Consider the following 17,128-nt stretch of genomic DNA (forward strand, 5'->3'; position numbering starts at 1 on the left):
TGGCTTGCTAATTAATTCTTAAAATCAAGAATAACCTTGTCTTTTCCTATGATTGTTCAACAGAGTGTATAGGGAACGGATTATTATTTTATGAGGTTTTTCCCAAGAGGCTTTGTAAACTTGAAAGTCCTAGACTGCAAGGTCAGGCCATACAATCATTTCTAATTATGTACTAAACTGCCTTTCGAGCAAAAGCAAAAGAGTTCAAATAAGCATTTTCATATTGCAGAGAGGTATCAAACCTTCGTAAAGCACTTAATCTAGTAGCTAGTCAGTCTAATTAGTGTGACATTGTGACTAATGTGTCATTGAGACATTTATTGCGAAGGGACATGTCAGTTTTACCAGGGGGATGCTTTTGTGCTTTTATTTCCAGGGGAATGGAATACCCTTGCCTTTCCCATTCAAATAGTCTAATGGGAGAGTTGGGTTTGTTTGATTTGTTTGAACAAGAACCATGGGTATGTAATGATGGCTAAATTGATATTTTGGCCAGGTTAGAATGTAAATCTAGAGAAACTTCCCATAATGAGTTGAGTGCACGTGTTGAGCTAGACACATCCGGTAGGTACACAGGAACTAATAAACAAAGTGCTTTAGCCGCTTGGTACTATTAAATACCAAGGAAATACATCCTCTTTACTTTGGCCTTGAATCCGAATGCTGTCTGTAGCAAGTGTCTGGAAAACTAGTCAAGTGCTGCATTTTTTCATTTAAAAAAATAAAGACATGGGTTACATCTATGAAATACTGGGCAGACTCTAAATCTTTGGACTCTTAACTCTGTGAGTTGAGAGTTGGAAATGATGGATATGTCTATATAGTTATATGACAGTGCAGATAGTCTAAAGCTCAGAATTAGTCTATTTGCTGTCTGGATCATTTGATATTTGTGTTATTATAGAGTTGTTTCATTAATCCTTTTGCAAAATTGCTTCTCAGATACTTTAACACACAGAGGTATTTCACTGAAAATACTATACTAATGATGTGCTGAAATAGATAGAAGGCTTCAGGATTTGAGTTTACTGCATTAACAATAACCAATGAATAAAATTCAATGTAAATTTGTGAACTTCTTTAAATACTGTATACTATAATTAAGACAATAATGGTACAAGCAACTTCTTCCACTGGAGAAAGTGGACTTATCTACTCAGGTTAAAATTGAAGCTCTCGAAGCATCGTCCTTCACTTCAGAAATTGAATTAGGCAACATTAATCAAGCATAGCTTCCAAACATAGTGACAAAATCAGACCTGGGTAGAAATGACAAGCTTAGTGTTTAGTTTGGACACAGCTAAAGCAGACAGATGGTAAGCGGTCACCTATCTCATTTACTATGACTTTTCAAGGTCACGTTCCTGATGGCTGCGAATACCCCTAGTCACAACAAAAAGGATTAGTGCCGGCTCCTTTGGCTGAAATTTGAAAATGTCCTGTCATAACAAGTGGTTATATTTAAAAGAAATGTATACTTTATGCAAAATAGATATATCAGTTGAATTGATGAACTGATTATAACAATACAAAGGCAATAACAAGCAATAAATGACAATTAAATACATCTCCTTGCTTACAAAAGTCTAGATAGCACAAAAGAAATGTGTCAACAAGTATCTTTTACTCTGTAACTATTAATGGTCATATATTACAGATGAGATAATTAGCTTCACATTAGCATGTAGACTATGAACATGTCAGGGCAAATAAAACGTCCTCTTTCTCCAAACGTGTTGAAATATTCTCTTCTTTATAGTCAATCAGCAATGCTGTGAGTTTGCTAATCATATCAAATCTTTTTAATAGCTTGTGTTTTTGACGTAATGTCTAATAATGTAAACACCCTCTGGTCTGATTAGCTGCCTTCAGCCAAACAATGTACTTTCATGCAAGCACGTGTTTTCCTAATAGAGGATCTGCTACACAAAATGAGTTGATTCATTAATCCTTTTTTTCTGATTCACTCCACATCTGGACTATAACGAACTGACTTAAAGATTTATGTATATTTGAAAAATATAAGATTCACATCACAAATACAGTACCAGCAAAAAAGAAAAACAGTCAGTGGTGCTTCATCATATTCAAGCACCATATGTTTTGTACTAATAATCGAATGAAGAGTTCAGTTTTAAAGATTGCACAATATGTCAGAACTTTCAAGAGCTTGCAACAGAGACCATCCAATAATTTGAACAGAAAACATTACAATGAGTCAAAAAGAATCATGTCTTTGAGATTTCGGCAGTATAAATTCCAATGCATATTCATTGTCTCTGACTGAATGATCAAATTCAGACACAATGAGATCTGATTTGCACAATTTGTATGCGCCCCAGGACTTTCAGTGTTTGGAAGCTAAACTTCATTTTGGTATGAATCATTGCACTGCTCCATCAGTGAGTGTAATCATCCTACTTAGGAAACAAACGCTGATGTAGAAAAATGAATTGCTGAAACAGAGGAAATACATGAGAAACAGTGTTGCCCTCCTTCCTGATCGAAATCCTGTGAAATAATGATACCCCATTGGTAAAATCCCCAGAGGCAAATTAAGCTATAATAGTATGCAGGGGAGGAGGCAAATAAATCTCTTAGATGTATCGTGCTAGTGTGAATAGGAAACGGTTGGTTGAATGCCTTCCGTAGTTTGAAATGAGGGGCAATTATGTGATATCTCTTCTCTGGTGTGTGAAATGCAGCTTCAAGGGAGAACGTCTGTCAAGGAAACAAAAGATCAAGAGAAAAACTAGGAGATGAAGATAAAAACTTACCACAAGAAAATGATGCAAAATAATCATCAAATGGGTAGGCTTGACAAAAGGATCAGATGATCTAAATGAAGAATAATGAGGGTTATCTTGTCTTGAGTGCAGATTAAAAGAAATACTGAACATATCTGAGCTATGCTGCAATACATTGCCTCGGAAGACCATTTAAATGGTGGATTGTGAAAAATCAAAGTATATATCTGGGAAAACAGCAACTCGGTTTTAACTTTTTGCCACACATATATGACCAATAGAATTTATTAGATTATAATTGTGATGGAATTTTCTCATACAAATTTGAACTTTGTAAATAAAAAAAAAAAATGCAAAAGCTTTTCCGGGACAGAAAAAAAACTCATGATTCAAAGCAAAATCTGTCACACACAGTAGCTATTTAAAGTCTTCAAAACTTTATCAGAGGGTAAACAAATCAGCACTATTAATAGCACGAGAGAAGGAAGCAGTGTGCCAAATATAATCAATTGTTTTCTGGCGTCATTTCCCACAAACACCCGAGGCTGGAGGAAAAGGCTGTCCAAAGAAACAAACTAAAAGACTCTTTGTTGTGGTGGTCTGGGAATCTGGGAAGCTGGGAAGCTTTGAGGACATTTTGAGCTGATGTGAAGATTCAGCTACGTGAATAGTGTCATAACGCCTTACCACAGTCTGCTTTTATCATTGTTTGCTAATCCTAGTCCATGGTCCCCTTAGGCTGATCATAGCACCAACCAAAATAGATCTTCTTTCACCTCCAGCACTCTAAGACCATATACACTTTGTGTGCTGGCACGCACATGAACAAGTGCCTCCGAGCAAGGGCAAGTCAGCCTTCATGGATTTGTGAGGATTTTAGGGTTTGCTATTTCAGAGGAAAAAGGTAATTCTGTGAAATGCTCTCACAGCAGAAGTAGATAAATGGACCACCTCACTATATTCTGAACTTATCCCCCAGGAGCAGTCTGAAATATCTCATCAAGAGGAGCATAGAATAAGATAGACGAGGATTGTGTCGAAAACTGACCCAAGGTTTCAAGAGAAAGTGGTTTTGTGGGGTTTGAGTGATTGGAAATAAAGCTGTAGTTTGCCAGCAGTTGGGTTAAAAGCAGAGCTACAGAACAAATTCTGCTTAAACCACACCAGATGTCCAGACCTCCCAGTCACTGAGCTTCAATGTTCCTGCTCCTTCTGATAGACCTGTCATGGGAAAGGCAAAAAAACCCACAAGCGAGATGTGGGGATGAAAAGCAGACTTTTTAAATCTGTAAATGTTTTGAAAGTGGGAGGTAAGATCACATAAATGCTGAATAAACACTTATGTATTATAACAGATGTACATCTTCAAATCCTAGTCAAATAGAAACCCTTTCCGAGAAATTCCCATCTCTATATATTTACTTTTACCAGTAATCACTCTAAATGATCTTACCTTGAGCATGTAAACACTTCTTGATTCTTTGCAAGTACTCCAAACAAGTTTTTTTGGTATAGATCTATAACTATACTGGGGCTACACTGGACTGATTTATGAAGTGAAAGTGAGATGAGGCTGAATAATTTTTCATTTATTAGCCAATATACTGAGCAAAAATAAACATGAATGGGAAAAAGTACCTTTTTAAATTCCAGTCAAACTTACATTTTTGTTTTTGTCAAATATGGTTACTTGGTGTGGTGCTATAATTATACAAAAGCTTCACAGGGTTAACTTATTTATAAATGTAATGTATATATGTAAAGCAGACATCTTACTGATTTTATAAAAATGATTGAGTAAAATATATATTTGGAATTCCATTTCCTAGGTATATGCATGTCTTTAAGAGGATTAAAAAAAAAACACAATTACCCAAAAAATACTCAACAAATGAAATGCACAGTCTGTTTATTAGCACTATCCAGGCCTGGAAAGACAAATATTTGCCTTCAAAGATAATAGCTGTTTGTCTTAGACTTTCTGACTTTCAATCTTCCTGTTTCTAGAGATAAAACTGTTAAATGGAAAGGAAGAAAAAAAAAAAAAAAACTTTTACAAAAGTCCTCTATTTAAAACTGATTGGTAAGACCAGGTGAAGGCTGATTAAATGTTTAGTAGTATATTGAGCAGAGGTGGAAAGAGTAATAAAATATTTCACTCAAGTCAACTTTGTTACTTCAATGAAAATTTGCTAAAGTAAAGTAAATTTACCACTAAAAATCTACTCCAGTAAAAGTAACAAGTAGCTCATTAACAATTTACTCAGAGTCAAATTTACAGTTTAATCATTTTTAATTCTCACCAAGTAACACTCTGCCGTGCTTAGCAAGATTTCAGACAGGTATATTTCTGACAATTTAACCACTTGGAAGAAAGTCATTAGAAAGAAAACATTCCAGAGAGAATTGAAACAGATGGCACTTGGAGAGGAGACTGATTTACACACCAGACCTGAGATAATGTGCACTTTTCAAGAAGTTGGCTACTATGGAGATGAAAGGGAACCTTTAACCTACAATAAGGAGCACATTTGTTAGCTGTCAGGCAACACCAATGTCTGGCTCACACCCAGTGTGTTTAAGAATAATCAAATATTCACATACTAAAACAGAGAGCAAATAGACCAAGGTAGGTTCGTACAGTGTGTCAGTTTTAATTTATCCATAGCTAGTCCTTAGGTGCAATGCTGACTCCTCTCTCACTGAGTGTGAAAGAGGGCAGGATCCCCATGCCCTACTTGTAAGCAAAGGATGTTCCGGTTTGTTTGGGCATCTGCTTGAGCATGTATACACAGCTAGAGCTTTCATCAGTGGCAAACAAGCTCAGCTTTCATTGATGTACGTGGCATGTTGTTGAAAATATTACTTGGTGCTAGGCTGCAGGCCCAAACGTGTTTACAAAAAAATATAGAATCTACAAAATCAAAAATAAAATAGAAATAGACTAAGTAGGAAATGTTAACATTGGGAAATATATAATTGGAATGTTTATTTAATATTTGTTCAAACTTGTGATCAACACTGTCTATGCAGGGCAGCACAGTGGCACATTTTTTCAAAAATGATTACCTTCACTCATATGTTCCTGGACCATAGTGATGGCACTGATACCCATCTGGCCTTCTTTAAACTCTCTCCAGAATGTCAGTAATGGTAATGACGGAGCCAACCCTCAGCAGGGAGCCACAGAGGTCGGTCTCACAGCAGGTGTCCCTGAGTAAAGCACACTGAGAGGGTGTTAAAGTAACTACTCAAAGCACACAAGTTTCTTTGACACCATGAACACTAGCACAACATTCCTAAGCATTCTAGATCTAGCCAGCAACATTTACTGTTTGCAGTGGGATGCCATCACAATATATGTCGGTAAATGGAGCCATGAAGTCCATGTTAGAAAGCTGTGTCTTTGAAAAAAAGCTTTTGGGTTATCCAGAAGAGATTACAATGCTATAGGATTAAATGCTTTTTAAACTACTGCTGTAGCTGAAATCTTAAAAAACCTCTAAATGAACCTTGCTGTGAATGGACGAGGGAATGAGAAGACAGAAAATGTACATCAACTTGATTTTAAGCATTCAACGGTATGCAAAATGTATAATAAATATTACATTATTTAATAAAACTGATTTCAGGAAAAAATATATATTTTTACTTAATACTGTTGTTTGAGTTTTAGACCTAAAATGTTCATAAACAGTAGCAAATAGCTTTGCTTTGCAAAAGAATGACCCTCTTTTTATTTCGTTATAGAATAGAGACTGGAAAAAAGCAATAAAATGCAGTAGAACCGGCCTTAGATCCACATAAACTCTATTTGCAAAATGAGCAAGAAAGTTTATATAATCCTGTGATGTTGTTAAAGGTTAGGCTTGATTTAATATAAAAGGATAATATTGCACTATGTCTTCTTCTTCTTTTGGCTTCTCCCATTAGGGGTCGACACAGCGGATCATCCATCTCCATACATCTGCTTCTTTCAACCTAACCACCTGCATGTCCACATCCATAAACCTCCTTCTTGGCCTTCCTCTTTTTCTCCTTCCTGGCGGCTCCATCCTCAGCATTCTCCTACCAATATACCCCATAGCCTCTCTTACCTTGTCTCTAAAACGTCCAACATGCGCTGTCCCTCTAATAAACTCGTTTCTAATCCTGTCTATCTTCGTCACGTCCAACAAAAATCTCAACATGTTCAGCTCTGCCACCTCCAGCTCCACCTCCTGTCATTTAGTCACTGATAATATTGCACTATGTATAGCTTAAAATCAACATGTACACTGTAATAATGATGAGAAATACACACTGCAACTTGGACATTAGTAAAACTTTATTGAAAAAAAATTAAAAAGCCTGGTTGATATTTCAGTTTTACAACCAGTTAATGTTAAATTTATTGACAAATGTATTGGCCTGAAATTATTGCACATCTCAGGCGTACAAATGCTTTAATAGAATTTAATGCTACAGTAAACTCCAATATAACAACGAAACCAAGCAACATGTTGTTGGATGCGTTTTTCCTTTACAGCCAAAGGCTTACTAGCCTGATATTAAATTTTAAAAAGTGTCATGTACATAAACAACAAGAAACTAAATCAGACTGCAAATACATAGATACTGTAGTAAAAGTAACATTTCAGAATAGAAGAGCAATATGCAACCAAAATATGATATTTCACATAAATGATTAATTCCCACCTATTCCTTTTGTCTAACAGCAACAAGTAGCATAGAGTCTCTTTGGAACTTTGTTGTTTTGCTTATGCAACTATTTTCTGTCATGTTATTTGTAACTGTCAACAGTCCTCCCATTCTGCATCAAACTCTTTACTTTATTCCTCTTTACCTTCACAAAAGAACCAAGAACTGTCATTTGTTGCTGTCATACTCACTGTGCCGGCAGAGCCTGGGAAATAATGAGGAAAAAAATGGCCTCATTGTAATTTAACCTGATCTGGAGGATTTTGTGTGACATCGATTACAGGGTTTCGTTCATTTGTCTTCGGTATGTGCTTTATCCTGGTCAGGGTCACGGATCGGCAGATCTGGAGCCTGTCCTGGGAAAGCTGGGTGTAAAGTAGAAATACGCTTTAGAGTGGATGAAGAGCATTGAGAATACGTCCGATATGATTCTTGGGAAATGAAAGGACAGAGGGAAAACATTTTATCGATATCATGATTTAATGGGTTCACATCATGATTAATGGTAATGGGATAGGTCTACAAAGCTGAATAAACAAATCATATGCACATAGTTGCACTACTAAAATGTCCTGTATCAGCGTACTAGCTGTCTGGGTGCATGTTTCTCAAAGAGTCTGTGTAGGTTTCTTTAAGGTTCTCTGGTTTTCTTGTTTTCTCCACATACAAAAACATGCTGGTATGTAGCTAATCTAAACTGCCTCCTAGTTGTAATGTGTGTATCTTGCTGCATGGTGCCATCCAGGGTGTATTTCTACATCATTAACAGTATTTCTGGTATAGGCTAACGGCTCCAGATTCACAGGCTAAAGCGGACTGAAGATGAATGAATGAATAAATCCATGATGGCATCTTGTGAGTCTTATATATCTACACAAAATCATTCTTAATGTTCAGATATACCACTTGCATTTAGAAGCATTTGGGAAATGTGGCATACTCTGTGGATGGCATTGTAAAAAAAAAAAAAAAACATGGAAAAATCACAATAATGCCATAACCATTTATGAAGAGCATGCATCAGCTGTGAGTGTTCAGTGTTTGTTACGTCATGTATATAGAACAGAATATCCTGGGACATAACACAGTTGGCTTTTGTTCAAGTGTGTTCAGCTGTAATGTAATGTTGCCTGAGCAGCAGTTATAAGATACATTGGGAAAGCTGCAGGTCTGGAAGAAGCATGTGTTATGTTACACTCACACATGCAGCAGTTTTATTGCAGGCATACAGTGACACCAGTAGTCATTTCTTCTTTTATCAGTGGGTGGCACAACTAGCATTCCATTTTAGATCACAAATCCAGAGACAGATCCTTCTTCCCCATTGGGCATCACTGCAACAATTCACTCCATATTTGTACACAATTTGAACATTTCTCTGGACACCCCCATGTCCCAACAGGTGACCCCCTGATTGCTATCACTTATGTCACTCAATAATTTATTGAATCAATTATTTAATAAATAAAATCAATCTATGAATAAATAAGCTTCAGAAAAATTGCAATATGTGTTTGAATGAAAAATTCAATAATATATGATATTTATGTTAGAATTTTTTTTAAGTCTGTTCCTTCCATATCTAGGTTTCTGGATTGCTCACAAAAGTTTATGCCTTTGAGAATCCACAGCACAACGAGTATGTGATGGTTGTGTTCTAGATATAGATCTGTCGCTTTTAGATCTGTCATGTGGCATCACAGACCCCCAACATCTCCCAGTTCTAGCAAACCACCTCAAGCTTCTGAATTGAGTACAGAATAAACAGAATCATAAATCTGACATCAGCTCTGACACCTAAGTCAAGTGTTGATATGAGCGGATCACAGCGTACTTGGCTTTCAGATGACACCGTTGGCTCTTCTCAAGGTTTCATGCTGGTGGAACGAAATCAGTCATAATCTTCTGTGCCCTGGAGGCCACATGTCACATCATTAAGGTGATGAGGAAGGAAGGTCAGGTCATAAGACATCACCCTGGGCTCAGAATAATAGCAGAAGGCTGGACAGCATTAATAAACTGTATTTCAACCAGGGCAGTACGAAGTCTGGCCATGATTGTGCATCTGGACTTCATGAGAGGACAGAGGCAAAGGTTTTTGCTCTTTTTCTCTATAGCCTGGAGTGAACAATGTCCTCTCAACATGCTCAGCATATTGATTTCACTTCCCCTAGAATACAGATCAGTGTTGAATTTGGTTTCGAGAAGAGTTCACATTAGGTAAGGTAATGAAATTATTAATTCCTCTGCAAATATTTGCATTCGGCCCACCAGGCACTAGAGCAAAGCAACTCAAGGTTTTTATCGTCTTAATGTGCTACCTATAATTAGAGATCTGGTGAACTGTCAGGCTAAGTGTAGGCTTTAGACTTCTAAATTAGGGAAAGCTACTTCTTGGATAAACACCTCTATAATCCCAGTAAAATAAGCACAGCACTGTTTTACTGAACATTACAGCAAGTTTATTCTGGGATAGAGTTTGCATTAAATGATACATCACTACTTAACTTGTTTATTAATGGATGCTGTCCTTAGCAAATAAATTAGTATATAAAATGAAGTTACTTCAGCTTCAGATTTAACGTTTACCCAGCATTTCTTTCAGATACATTTAATAACTATTGTATATCACCATTCCCTTTTCGTTAGTCATTTTTGGTACACATGAAGAAAATGTGCAAAAATCATCAAAATGCATCACAAAAATCTGAATGATTATATATGGGAAATACCTAATATTAGCATTCTTCTTTGCTTTAACAATATCAGCAAGCCTTGCCTGGATTTAATAGAGCACTACATCATTCCCTGTACTGCCTATACAAAGGTCATGCTTTTGGATTGATCGCAGACCACACTGCTATGCACAATTCATCAGTCTTCACAATATCCACTGACAACTAGCTGCAGCACCAAGGATTCGCTAACCCAGTGCACAGGTACTGGGTGGCTTTCCTTGTAAGTAGTACTGATTTTTGTCAAACATGCGTGTAAATAGATACGTAAAAATCTACATTTATGATACAAAAATTAGGACAAACCAAGAACCATAAAAACACCAACATACACTACATGTTCTCAAAACCACTGACAGGTGAAGTGACATTGATTACTGAGTTACAGTGAAATCTGTGTTGAGAGGTTGGTTATACTATAGTCCTTGATGTTAATGTGTTAGAAGCAGGAAAATTGGGCAAGCATTAAGATCTGACACAAACTGACAAACTGCCATGAGTGGATGATGGGGTTGGACCATGTCCAAAACAGCAGGTCTTTTGGGGAGTTTGTGGTATTTTAATGGTTACTATTGACCAAAAATACTACAAAAAAAAACCCTTAAAGAACTGACAACAGGGTCATTAAAACCAAGGCTCCCACAGATCCCAAAGAAAAGGTATGTAGCAAAGATTGCTGAAATATTTTAAACTGGTTATGATAGAAAAAGGTTGTAACACCAAAGTTTCATTTGCCACTCTTAAAAAGTGTTTAGGTGTTGAATGGCCTCCGGTTTCTCCCACTGTGGTTAATTTGGTTGAGCAACTGTGGAATGTGATGGACAAACTATTCCAATCCACATCCGATCCACTTTACAACATATAAGACGGATGCGGCTAACATATTGGTTCCAGATACCACATCATACATTCAGAGGTCTTGTGGAGTTCATGCCTTCACAAGTCAGAGGTGTTTTGTCGGGTGGTTTTAATGTTATGGCTGATCTGTGTATTTCATATCTGCATCCTTTATGTTCCAAAAAACACAATTATCTTTGTTTTATTTGCCAGTCACTTCTAACATATTCAAATTGTTTATATATTGCTGACATGTTCAAGTATCCTCATATATCAGCTTGATGGACAGCACGGTCAATGCACATGCAGCGAGGCAGCTTTATAAAGGACATAGTGACCTCTGCTGTCCAGCTGAAGTATTTATAGTCAGAAGTAGAAGCCCTAAATTCAATAAAATGCATTTTTAAAAGACCATTACTCATTCATCTAAAAGCATTGCGTTAAACATCTACTATAAATGATTCAATAGTTAGAATGAATCTCCGAAAACATCAATTGAGTTATTATTAGATTACGTACATACAGTGACAGCAGAGATTAAATGCAAAAAAATACAAATTGGAAGTAATTGGATTTATTCTAGGATAGAAACACTGAAATGCTTTTTTTATTTACAGGGTGGTTGTACCACAGGTGCGGTTGGGGTATATATAGCAGCCGTTTAGCAATAGTTAATGTTTTAGAAAAATTATGATGAAATCTGTTTTACTCTTCTGTATTCATAATTATTTATTTTGATTGTGTGGCTGCTATTTGATAGATGTTACACTGAGCTGCTCAGCCTTCTAGATATTGCACAAGTGTGGGGCAGAATTCTAATTGAGACCCATCCAGTATTAAAGCACCAAGTGCTTATAAATTGGAACTGTAGCAAACAATAATAGAAGACCACCGGGGCAGGAATCAGGCTGCAACATGCTTGCTCAGCATTACATTAACATTTAAGTGGAGGTGCAGCAAGCAAGATATAGATGAGATTTATTTGGGGTGGGCATTTTTTACAACCTGGCAACAAGGTTCATTATTTTAACTCTTATGACGATGTCTGAACAGACAACATATCAGTTGTATTAAGCGATACAATTGAACAAAGGTATATCTAAAACTGCTCTGCCTCAACAAACTCTATAGTCTTGAGCCTCTGTTGCATTGATTTGTTTATTTAGGAATTTCTTCTTCTCTGTAAATAGTTGATTGTACCAGTCTAGCCAAAAATGGGATACACAGATTTTTCCTATGAATCATAATGTTGCCCATTTTAGGGCATGAACATGAGATATGATACGAGTAACAAGAGTATGAGAGGATATTGAAATCATCAATCACAGAATTTTCTTGCAATGGAAGTGTCTTGGTTTAAAAATGCCAAATATCAGAGGCCACGCAGTACACGACTCTTTCAATCAGGACTAGAAAGGTTAAAGTCGATTCTACTAGTTAACATTACCCTTTCATAGGAAGTGAAACCAATATTAATGACTGATGCTAAGTTATGCTCTCTCTGAAAGGCACAGTATATCGTAACGTACAACTTTTTTACTTAATTTACAGAGAAGAAAAAATTCCTAAATAAACAAATCAATGCAACAGAGGCTCATGACTATAGAGTTTGATGAGGCTAAAATTTCTACAACTATGCAGCTGAGAGTTAAAGACCCAGCAGTAGGAACTTGATAGTAGTGGAATTTGAAAAGACAATGTTCTGATCAAATGTTGAACACCTTCACCACTACCTTTCATTAACTGCCCAAATGTCATTTTTAGCAGCAAAAACCTTTACCATTGCATTTCTGTATCTGCTGTTCTGACTTTCACAACAATGAAGAGGAATGGAACGAACAAACCGATTACAGTTGGTCACCATTTTTAATGTTCTAATGTCAATAATTTTTTTTTTAAGAAGAACAACCCTCTAGACAATGTCAAATAAGATCTGGACTCTGACTTGTCTTGTTTCAAAACACAGACTTTAAACCATTTTTCTGTTGATCCCGTCATGTGTTTTTACATCATCCACAAACACACTGCTGTTCAATAAATGATGTAGTTATTCTACGACAGGTTTCTTTTAGATAGATATGACAACTTCTTTGAAATGAACTAAAAGATTAATTAACACAAAATTGCATCAAGACGATTCACAGGAGAACATAAAGGTATGCATACGGTACATAAACATGCAACGATTTTTTTGTTTCCTTCTCACTCTCCAGAACATGCAGGTACGTGAACTGGCTATGCTAAATTTATCTGAGGTGTTTGTGTGCATGTGTGAATGTTGTTAATGTACTTTTTTATGAACTGGTGTTACATCCATGTGAATTCTCCCACATGTTTCCATTCTGTCTAAATTGCAATCTGAATACAAGGCTAAAGTTAAGTTTTTGACAAATGAATAAATGATTCAACAAAACAATGACCCAAAGTACATAAGAAACTGTACCCAAACAGAAAGGTGAAAAAAGGATAAGCAATAAAACCCAGTGGTGTAAAATATTTGAGAGAATGCCATTTGTTGGTGAACTTAAATAATTTTCTGGCAATTTTTTTGTTTTACTGAGCATCAAAGATACAAGCAACTTTAACTCTTTCCTACTTTCAAATACATTTATGATTCCATATACCGTATTTTCAGTACTATGAGCCGCTACTTTTTCCCCACGCTTTGAACCCCGCGGCTTAAACAATGAAGCGGCTAATTTATGGATTTTTCCTGAGTTTCTCCCGGTTACACAAGCTTCAAACCAAAAAACTGAGCCCCATAACATTAGACCAATGAAATTGCTGAACAGGTTCATGTGAACCAATGAAACTCTTTATATTAAATTGCGCTCCCACTGAATCGGGCCGCACCACATCATAAATATGGATGAGGTTCCTCTCACGTTTGACCTGCCGCTCACTCTGACTGTCTACAGGAAATGCGAATCATTCATCATGCTGAAAACTACCGGGCATGAAAAAACGCACTTCACCTGTGTTCTGAGCTGCACGGCATCGGGAGAAAAGATTCAACGATGGTGATTTTTAAACGCACGACGATGCCAAAAGAAAAGCTCTCGAGAGAAATTGTTGTGAAAGGAAGGAGGAAGACAGTGAACAATGACTTTCTTGTTAGGCTACTGTTTAGATACAAGCCGTGTTACAGGCACTGTCTTTCATTAAAGCCTGTGTAAAGTTTATTAGTTTCAGTGTAGACACCTGCGTCTTATAGACAGGTGCGGCGTATTTATGTTCAAAATAAAAATCTTTGTCAAATTCAGTGGGTGCGGCTTATATTTGGGTGCGCTTAATAGTCCGGAAATGACGGTATATACTGTTTTATTCCACTATATTTTAATATCTGCTGCCTGTGAGTGACTTTTTTAGCACTGCTGGCCTCATTTTAGTCCAAAATGAGCTATAATATATTCTGTAATAAATTCTGTAAAAAAAAAAAAAAAAAAAACCTGTGAGAAACAGCTTTTGTTAAAGTTGAAATTGCCCCTCTCTGAGAGTAAGAGGTGCATCAAACCACAGCCCGAAATATTTGGTTTTATTTGATCTAAAATGAAATTGAATTGAATACTAATAGTTCTTCTACTTTGTAACATGATACTGCCATTTTATTTGTTAATTAAAGATACCTTTTTGAAAGAATGTATTGTTTTGGACCGACTACTTTGATCTTTGTTTCATTCTTTGTTTCATGCAGTGTTGAGGTGAACTTTTTGTTTTTCTGTTTTAGTAAATATATTCTCACTCACTTTTCACTTCCTTGTGTCTTGGCATTGAGGACTAGTGTATTTTTGAGCCTACATTCAATAAGAGTAAAATTTGTGATTTTTTTTTTACAATACTTTTAATCAAGCATTATTTTTTCAGAAACTATTTACACCTCAGATAAAACCATAAGGCATGGAATGACATGTGTTACACTGATTTCATTATGAGTCAAGCTGTTATTAGGCAGTTGTATTGTTTTAAAACCTGGTGAATTGACATTGATACAGAATTTAGTTATTGTGTGGTTACAGGATTTTACAACGGCTTCAATCACAGCTCAGCCAATCAGATTTTAAGACCAAATTTATGTTTTCCAATTAAATCCAGTTCCAGATTTTAATCCAATTATAATACTGAGGTTTGACTTTAGCTGTCCATGCAGGTATCATAGAAATATTGATGTTTTATCAGGAGAACTGGTTTAAAATCTCTCCTCGCTGTTATTTAAGTGTAATTAGAAGCTGGTGAAGTTTATTGCACCTAATGAAGTTTCTAAATGCTGTGTTATTTGTTTTATTAGTTTATAGGCAGAGTGTGTTTGCCCAGAATTGACTTCGGCTTGAGATAAGACCACATTTTCGGAGCAGAAATCAATTCTCAATCTATTGCTTGAACGTGTTTTCATTTTGTGGTCTTGGTTTTTTTTTGCACTCATCATGAAAACTCAAGCTTTTTAAGCAGTATTAAATTATTATGCTGAAATAATATTGATCTTTATAACATAATCCTAGGTTTGAGTTTGACATACATTGTATATAAAAATGCTTTTGGATTAATTATTGATCAGAAAGAATATAAGACCCTTCGGGTCAGAATTCAGAAGATAACACATCAGAAAATAATGCCCCTAAATACACACAACTGAAAAAAAACAAAATAAACAAACAAAAAAAAATGGCTACTTTCAAACAAAAATTTCACACTGAAAACATTGAAATATTCTCTGATTATTAATCCGTATGAAAGTTAAACGAGGTAACAGTTTATTTGTTATCACTTCATTAACTGTGCGTGTTGAAACATAGCAAAAGTTCCATTTGATGATTTACGTAATTTAAAACACCATAATTACTTTCACACATTTATAAGAATATTTTGTCTTCATGCTCTAGGTTGAGTCTGGTTTCACTAATAATAAACATACATTTGCTTCAAACATCCATATTTGTCCATTGCCATGTTGATTATCATGTTGATTGAGTATTGAAAGTATAAATTTAGGGTACATTTAGAACAGAAAAATGTGCGGCTAAGATGCGATTAGTCGTGAGTTAACTCATGACAATCATGCGATTAATCACGATTAAATATTTTAACCGATTGACAGCCCTAATCATTATATTAATATGATGCGAGGTCTAGTTACCAGCTTGACACTAAAACAGGTAGTAATATTAGCTACTTTACTTATGTACTTGTCAGAGCCCAAACGTTTCTACTTTAACTTGAGTACTTCAGTACTTCAACTTTTACCATAGTCTTTTTAAAACATGAGTATCTGTACTTCTACTCAGGTGAAGGATGCGTGTACCTTTGCCCCCTCTCTGCGGAATGGGTTAATATGTTATATATATAAACGGGTGTCCATCATGCGCTAATTAATTAGCATTGTGTGCTTAGTGTATGCCAGAAAAGGAGAAGCTGTTTCTGAGGTTGAGTTTATGATGATTTCTCCCCTTGTTGCAGGTATGTTTTTTCCTTGTTATTAATATGTATAAAATGAGATCTAGTTGTTTAATGAAACAGTGTATGATGTACATGGAGCATTTGGGAAGTAAATCTGATCTAATGGGTAATGTTATGGATATAAATGTGGCCTATATGAGTTACTGCACTAAATATGTGATTAATTTCGATTAATTTAGTCTGGAGCACAATATATATATATATATATATATATATATATATATATATATATATATATATATATATATATATATATGTGTGTGTGTGTGTGTGTGTGTGTGTGTGTGTGTGTGTGTGTGTGTGTGTGTGTGTGTGTGTGTTCGTGTGTGTGTGTTAATGCATTTGTAAATTGCATTGTTTTTATGTATTTGTTCATTATACCATGTACCAATGACCAATGTTTTATAAGAAATATCTATTTTTTGCACACATTTTAGCATCATATAATGCTAAAGTGTAGAAGGAATGCATTGTTTGTCATAAGGTAGATAGGAGAGTGACTGGACCGGACTGGTTTTGTTTCCATTGTACATATATTTATTTTCTTTTGAATTCATTTGGCTTGCGTGAGTGTATCAGCCTCAGTCTATGATCGCACGAGGCTGATGAGCTTGCGCATTGAGTGCTTCTCCCTCCAAAGGTTTTCTGTGTATTCCA

The sequence above is a fragment of the Silurus meridionalis genome, chromosome 5 (genome assembly GCF_014805685.1).
Source record: "Silurus meridionalis isolate SWU-2019-XX chromosome 5, ASM1480568v1, whole genome shotgun sequence".
In the NCBI taxonomy this organism is placed as follows: Eukaryota; Metazoa; Chordata; class Actinopteri; order Siluriformes; family Siluridae; genus Silurus; species Silurus meridionalis.